Below are 8,857 nucleotides of genomic sequence, written 5' to 3'. Positions count from 1 at the left end.
TAACCACATGCAGAAATCAGACCCCTATTATACATGACTCAGAAAAAGTAACTTGAAATGGCTTAAAGACTTAAAACTAAGACCTGAATTTTTTTTCTTTAGAAAGAGAGAAAGAGACAGCAAAACCAGGAGAGGGGCAAAGAAAGAGGGAGAGAGAGAATCTTAAGCAGGCTCCATGTCCAGCGTGGAACCCAACATGGGGCTCTATCTCATGCCATGAGATCATGACCTGGCCAAAATCAAGAGTCAGACACTTAACTGACTGACCCACCCAAGTGCTCCAGACCTGAAAATTTTAAACTCCTAGAAGAAAACAGAGCAATATCACTTTGACATTGGTCTTGGCAATGAGTTTTTGTATAACACCAAAAACACATGAAACAAAAGCAAAAATTAAGAAGTGGGACTAAACAAATTAAAATGCTTCTGCACAGCATAAAAAAAACAGTCAACAAAGAGAAAAGGCAATATATTGAATAGGAGAAAATATTCTCAAACCATGTATCAGATAAGGAGTTAATATCCAAAATATATAAAGAACCCATATAGTTAAATAATAACAATAACAAAAATCTGATTTGAAAACAGGCAGAGGAACTGAATAAACATTTTCCCAAAGAAGACATCTAAATGGCCAACAGGTACATGAAAAGATGTTCAGTCTCTCTAATCATCTAGAAAATGCAAATCAAAACCACAATGAGATATTATTTTATACCTGTTTGAATGGCTAACATCAAAAAGACAAGAAATAACAAGTGATGGCAAAGATGTGGAGAAAAGAGAACACTTGTTAGTGGGAATGTAAATTGGTATAGGCATTATGGAAACAAGTATGGAGGTTACTCAAAAATTAAAAATATAGAACTATTATATGATCTAACAATCCCACTTCTGGATATATACCCAAAAGAAATGAAAACAGATTATCATAAATCTATCTGCACTTACATGTTTATTGAAGCATTATTCACAATAGCCAAGATATGAAAACACCTAAGTGCAGTAATACACACACACAGGAATATTATTCAGCCATGACAAAGGAAATCCTGCCATTGTGACGACATGGATGGACCTGAATATGTGGAATCTAAAAAGCTGAACTCAAAGAAGCAGAGTAGAATGGTAGTTACCAGGGTCTCAGGCGTGGGGGAATTGGGGAGATGTTGGTCAAAGGGTAAAAACTTACAGATAGAAGATGAATAAGTTCTGGAGATCTAATGCACAGCATAGTGATTACAGGCAACAATACTGTAGTATATACTTCAGAGTTTCTGAGAAACTAGATCTTAAGTGCTTCCATTAAAAAAAATGATAATTATGTGATGTGATAGAGGTGTTAGGTAATGCTATGGTGGTAATCATGTAATATATAAAAGTATCAAATCAACACATGGTACGCCTTAAACTTATGTCAATTGTATCTCAATTTTCAAAAGTTGTCAGATAAAGCAGTGATTTGGGAGAAATTTAGAGCTTTAAATGCTTATATCAAAAATGAAAAAAAGTCTAAACTCAATGATATGAGCTTCCATCCTGAGAAGCTAGTAAAAGAAGAGCAAGTTATGCTCAAAATAACCAGACAGAAGAAAGTTATAAGGATAAGAACCCAAGTCAAGGATATAAATAATGAACAAAAAAATACGGACACATTATACTAAAGCTTTCTTCTTTAAAAAAGATCAATGAAATAACCTTCTAGCAAAACTGATCAATATCAACAATGAAAGAGGAACCTGACCACAAATTTTACCAATATTAAAAGGATAATTAGGGAGGGGTGCCTGGGTGGCTCAGTCAGTTAAGTATCCGACTTGGTTTTGGCTTAGGTCATGATCTCACAGTTTTGTTAGTTCTGCACCAGGTTCTGCACTCCAAACATCTGATACCAGGAAGGAAATTTATGAATGGCAATTATTATTCAATCTTTATGAATTTTGAATGACATTCTAGACAAACAAAGTCAGATCTTAAGTTCAGGAAAAAGTCCCTCTGTTGTGCTAAGGAATATTAGTCTAGTCCCACTTTTCTTAGTTCTCTTCTTTAGAAAAGCTAATTACTCTTCTTCTACATCTATTATTTTCTTTCTGATCTTTAAAAAATTATCTATCTCCTTCCTCCATGTTTTATAAAAAAGAAACCTTATAGTTTTTCTTTATCCTCATTTATTTCTATGCATGGAATCAACATTTTTTAATCTCAGGCTTCAGAACTCAAACTGTTTATCACTTGTACCTTCTGACATTCTCTTGGTGCCAGACCACTGACCCATTCTCCCTTAAAACTCCTATTGCACACTGAAAACTTGCTCCTGGAAAGTTCAGGATTTCAGTCGCCCCAGGAACAGCTGGCTCCACGTGTTCAAACAATGACATTAGTCCTCTGTACTTTTCTCTTCCCAGATTATAGTTTATCTTCACTGTTTCGGCTTTATTCTCAGCCTCTCCACACAGTGAGAAAGTTGTCCACTGGCAGTTCTAGACTTACATTTTTCTTAGTTTAAAATCTCAGAGGTAGTCTCTCTCTCTCTCTCCTCTCCCTTTCTCCTTCTTGCCCTCTCCTCAAACATTTATATCTTACGTCAGATCTCATTAACTGACTCAGATCAGCTCTGTGTGGATTACATGTCCATTCTTGGGATTAATCTCTGTGCAATATCAACCTCTAATCTTAGAGGGTAGGAAACCTCTGTGGTTGACAATCCAATATGGAGCAAATGAAGAGTAATCTATAAATGGAAAAAAAGATGCAGGAAAGACAAAACATAAATGTCCACTTCACTTAGTTTATAAACATACTACATTTTCATCCTTTACTACCCAAGATTTTGGTGTGTGACCAATCATGTTTACCTTTTTCAGAATGATGTACTATCTCTAATCCCTACTTCCTCCCAACTCAATTGTTTTCTAGGAGTTGCTGACTCTAAATGGGCATAGAATGAGATTTCACAAGGATATATATGGAGGTTAAATGAAAATATGTTAGAAGATGAAGGGGGCGCCTGGGTGGCGCAGTCGGTTAAGCGTCCGACTTCAGCCAGGTCACGATCTCACGGTCCGTGAGTTCGAGCCCCGCGTCAGGCTCTGGGCTGATGGCTCAGAGCCTGGAGCCTGTTTCCGATTCTGTGTCTCCCTCTCTCTCTGTCCCTCCCCCGTTCATGCTCTGTCTCTCTCTGTCCCAAAAATAAATAAACGTTGAAAAAAAAAATTAAAAAAAAAAAAAAAAAGAAGATGAAGTAAATTTGTGAAATGGTAAGTCAATTTTTAATTCAATATTTCTCATGTGTTTCTACATCTTAAAGCAAATTTCCAAAATGCAATTTCTCAAAGGACTTATATTCTTAACACATCTGATGAAATAGTTCTGTGGTGGTCAAGTGGTGGTGGAACTGGGGATGTGGATAAGGAGTAAGGGTGAGGAGAGTGATAACAGAGGAACCAAATTTTGGCCACCTCAAATTTGTCATTAATAAAATAAATAATATTTTTAAATGTGAGAAAGTGTTGAGAAGAGTACTTGGATATAGTGGTTGGGAAGTACAGAGGAAAGTACAGAGGAGCAATATCACTACTCAAGATGGTGTTTATAATTTTTATTTTGAAAAAGTACAGCATAGTGGTAGAGGCTTTATATTAGGTCAAAATAGCCCTTCAGGTTCAAGCTCTGAAGCTCTCATTGCTCCATACAAGTAGGAATGCAGAGGTTTTTATCTTTTTGGTTCACTAATATGTCCCCAGTAATAAGAACAGTGCATGGCAGAGAGTAAACATTCAATAAATGTATGTGTAATGAATCTGCAGAAATAATTATATCATTTGTCAGTTTCTCTGTTAATGTAGAAGACATCAAGAAATTTCCTCATATTGAACTATTCATTCTTGCAAAAAATAGCATTAGGTCATGGTTTATCACTTTTTAGTATTTTGGTGTATTCTCTTCACTAATATTTTACTTAAGATGTTTTATATCAATGTTAGTTAGTCTTTTTTTTCCTCCTATGGTCTGTTTCATGGAGCTTTGGTATTAATATTATACTTGCTTAATAAAAAGAACTTGGAAGCTTGCTTCTTTTACTATTCCATGGAACAATTTATATAGTATCAGGGCTATCATTTCTTTGAATGTTTGGTAGAAATCACAGTGAAATATCCTTGGCTTATTGCTATTGGCAATGGGAGAGAAAAGAGAGCATTGGGGAGAGGAATCTTTAATTACTTTTTTCTTATATTTTATAACTAGTTATGGTTTCTGTTTCTTCTGTATCTATGGTTATTTATACATTATTATTTATCATTTCAGTGATTTTTTTCTTCCTCTTTTTTTAATGAGTTAATTAATTTCATAAGACAGACTCTTGGATTTATTAATTCAGATGCTTCTTCTAATTAATTTATTTCAGCTTGTATTTTTATTGGCTCTTTCCTTTTACTTTCCTCAATTTATGAGACAGAGAAGAAGAGAGAGTGCATGAGTGGGGAAGGGGCAGAGAGAGAGAATCCCAAGCAGGCTCTGTGCCAGCAGCCAGAGCCCACAGTCCCATGAGGAGCTTAATCTCACAAACCATAAGATCATGACTTGAGCCAAAATCAAGAGTCAGGAGTTTAACCAACTGAGCCATCCAGCTGCCCCATTTCTTCCTATTTCTGCTTATTAATATTTCACCATAGTTGATATGTTGTGCTTTTCAAAAGATTTGCTAGATATCAAATTTTAGTTTTGATTTTCTTTTTTCTTATAAGAGATGTTCCAGATGGCAAGGATAGTTTACAAGTTTGTAATTAATTTATAGTTTCATTACATTTAGTAAAATGTTATCTATATTTTTCTATTTGAGAAAATTTATTAAGGTTTTCTTTCTAGCCAAATAAAATATATCATCCATTTAAAAATTTTCTATGAGTTATAAAGTTATAGATAACTAAATTTTATTACTAACATCATCTACATCCTCATTTTTCCCCCCTCTGGGTCTAGGATGAACTAAAGAGTTGAATTAAGGTCTTCTTTTATTAATTTGGTTCAGATATTTCTGGCATTTCTGATCATTTTGGAGGCTAATTTTTTTGGAAACAGAGCTATTCACAATTATTAGTTCTTTATCATGAAGAATAGTCATTTATTATAAAATATTCTTCTTTGACATGAGTAATATTTTTACCAATAATTAAACTTTATCTATTACTAAGATCTTAACCATGTGCCTTCTGTTTATTTCTGTTTATCTGATATAACTTTATTCTTGTTCTTTCATTTTGGAATCATTCTAATTATATTTGTTTCTTGTCTATACTATACTTACATTTGTCTTATAACCTAAAATGGGCATTTTAATTTTAATAAATGAGTTTGTCTTGTTTACACTTATTGATATGATAAATACGGATAAAATTCCTTAATATGCTATATATAAACATATGAATATATGTAAATAAATAATATACATGTGTTTAGGTACGTATCTCCAAAGCCGACATTATGCTTAATGGCATAACACTAAGAACATTTCCATGAATCAGAAAAAGGAGTTCCTTATAATCACTACTATGTAAGTGTATATAATATTAAATATTCATGGAATATCTCTGGAGGCATTAGTGAATACAACTAAATAAGAAGTGAAGAATACGAACTGTAAAGAGAGTAACATTAGGATTTTTACAAAGGATATGATTGTTTACCTGGAAAATTTGGGAGATCTATACTCAGAACTGTTACAAATGATAAAAGAATTTATAAAGTGACTGGATATAAAGTTAATAAACAGAAATCAGTAGTTTTTACATCTTCGACAACAACTAATTAGAAGACATAATGGAAGAAATTAATGTTATAGTAGCAATAAAAAATACAAAATACCTAGGAATAAACTTATTTAAAATGTGCAAGAACTATTAGAAGAAAACCTTAAGGTTCAATCAAGGGACCCAAAAGAAGATTAAACAAACGAACAAGTATATCTTATTATTGAGTGGTAGAACTCAGTTATAATGAAGATCTCATATCTAAAAAGCCTATAGATTTAACATAGTCTCAATAAAAATGGCAACAAGCTTCTTTTAGAATTGAATGATTTCTTTCTAGAATTCAAAGGGGGGAAAAAAAAAGCAAGAATACTCAGCACATTTCCAGGAAAAAAAGTGCAGTGGGGAAATAGTCCTTTAGAATATGAAATCGCATTATAAGGATTGAATAATTCAAACATATGCATGAATATACAGAATCGTCCATAAATGAACCCAAATGTATACAATTTAGGATATGTAAAAGATGCTAATTCAAATCAATAGACTGAAGATGGATCATTCATTACAAGACATGGGATAACTGGTAGCTCTGTGTGAAAAATGAAACTGGATTCCTGTCTTATAACCAAATAAATTCCAAATGAATTGAAGAAAAATAATGAAACTACAAAAATGTGGAAGAATGTCTAAATATGTTATAAGTAAAATGTCTTTGTAAGTATGACCAAAATAGTTGAAACTATATAGTAAAAGATTAATAAATTGAACTGTATCAAAATTTTAAAAGTTATTCAAAGAAGAAACACTTTAAACAAAATGAAAAGACAACAAAAAAACTAGGAAAATATTTCAAGAAGAAATATTTTAAACAAATAAAAAAGACAACAATAAAACTAGAAAATAATTGCAACTTGTATCACTCAATTCTTTAAAATATGGTAAGTGGCGATGAATCAATGAAAAATCAATTTGCCCGGAATAAAACTGGGCAAATTACATGAGCAGAGAGTTCACCAAATAGAAAATATATGGGCTCTTAAACATATGAAAATATGTTTAAATTCACCTAGAATAGAGATAAATGCAAAATAAGACTACAATGAGATTTTTAAAAACTATTAGCTTGGCAAATATCAAAAGGTTTGATAAGACACTGTTGGCAAAGTATGGGAAATATGCACTATCATACATTGCCAATGAACTTTTTTTTAAGTTTTATTTATTTTGAGAGAGAGAGCATGAGCAGGGGAGGGGCAGAGAGATGAAGAGAGAGAATCCTAAGCAGGCTCTGAACTGTCAGCCCAGAGCCCGACTCAGGGCTCCAACTCACAAACCATGAGATCACTACCTGAGCCAAAATCAAGAGTGGGACACTTAACCAAATAGGCCACCCAGGTGCCCTGCTAATGAGCTTTTAAAATTAGTACAGCTTTCATGAAGAGAAATCTGGATATCTCTATAAAAAATGTTTTGATCTTTTCAAGTATATCTTTTCTTAGGAATTAATCTTACCAATATTCTTACAAGTGTGCAAAAGGAAACATATACAAGGATAATCGTATATTTCCCTATGCAGGCAGGGAGCTCCATTTGTTCACTAATGTCTTCCTGAGCATCTTGGAAGAGTTTCTTGGCCATAGTAGATGCTCAAGATATTTGGTGAATGAATGGAAGAATGATGAAATCTTGGCTATTGCCGTTTATAAAGTACATGTTAAATAAATATAGTAGTACTCCCATACAAGGGACCACTAGACAGCCACTTAAAAAAATGAAACAGCTCTGACATCTGAAACGAATGTAACAATGAGTGTCAGCTACACATCAGTTAAAAAAAAAAGCCAACATTCTCTATGAAGAAAACATGGTCCTCCATTAAGAGAATCCTACAAACCACAGTCTTCGATGTCCTTGTAAAATATCTCTGATATCTCTCTGAGAAATTGTTTTCTTTTGGAAACATGAACTATGACCTCTGAGTCCTTAAAAAGATAAAAATAAAAATGAGGCAGCCTATATATGTCAATATGGAATGGTCTTTAAAATAAATTGATAAGTAAAAAAGAAAGTTGCAAAATGGTATATAAACTATACTATCATTTATGTGTGAAAATACTATATACACAGATGTGGTTATACTTATAGACTATCTCTGGAAGTTTATACAAGTAAAATGGTAAACAGTTCTTGCATCTAAGAAAGAGATTAATTGAGGAATAGGGATTGGAGAAACTTACTTTTTGTACCATGGATATGTATTAAAATATCTTTTTAAATGGGGAAAAACTAAAGGTACTTTCAAGCATGCAAAGACTAAGGGAATTTATTACACATGACTACATTTACTAAAAGAATACTTCCACAAGAAATAAAGTGATCCCAGGGGGAAGGACTAGAATGATAAGAAAAATAGCTGTTTGTAATTTAATTATTGATTATTAAAATAGCTATTTCCAGTGTATTTTTAATATCTTAAATTACAGAAAACAATAACCCAGCAGATAGGGTAGGATTATCGGGTGAATACTTAAAAAATGATGGAACCATTCTTCACTTGTCCAGGAGCAGGATCCTTTATCTCCCAGGCTCTACAATAGTCATTTTAGTGATTTGCTTGCTCCCACTCAATTTCTTCCCATCTATCCAATGGTTCAGTAATGACTCAGGATAAACTCTGAGTTCCTTAGCATGTCATATAGCAGGGTAAGCAAACTTCTGTTTAAAGGGCAGGGTAGCAAACATTTTAGGCTTTGTGGGTCATATGTATAGCGTCTGCTGTAACCACTCAACTCTGCCATATGTGAAAGCAGCCATGGCCTAAAGTAAATGAATTAGTGTGGCTATTCCAATAAAACTTTACTTATTACAAACAGACAGGTAAGCTGAATTTGACCTATGAACCATAGTTTGTCAACCCCTTTCATATAAGATCCTTCTTAGGGGCGCCTGGGTGGCGCAGTCGGTTGAGCGTCCGACTTCAGCCAGGTCACGATCTCGCGGTCTGTGAGTTCGAGCCCCGCGTCAGGCTCTGGGCTGATGGCTCGGAGCCTGGAGCCTGTTTCCGATTCTGTGTCTCCCTCTCTCTCTGCCCCTCCCCTGTTCATGCT

Source organism: Panthera leo, chromosome B4 (assembly GCF_018350215.1).
Source record: "Panthera leo isolate Ple1 chromosome B4, P.leo_Ple1_pat1.1, whole genome shotgun sequence".
In the NCBI taxonomy this organism is placed as follows: domain Eukaryota; kingdom Metazoa; phylum Chordata; class Mammalia; order Carnivora; family Felidae; genus Panthera; species Panthera leo.
The sequence above is the reverse complement of the archived record's forward strand: the minus strand, read 5'-3'. Positions refer to the sequence as shown.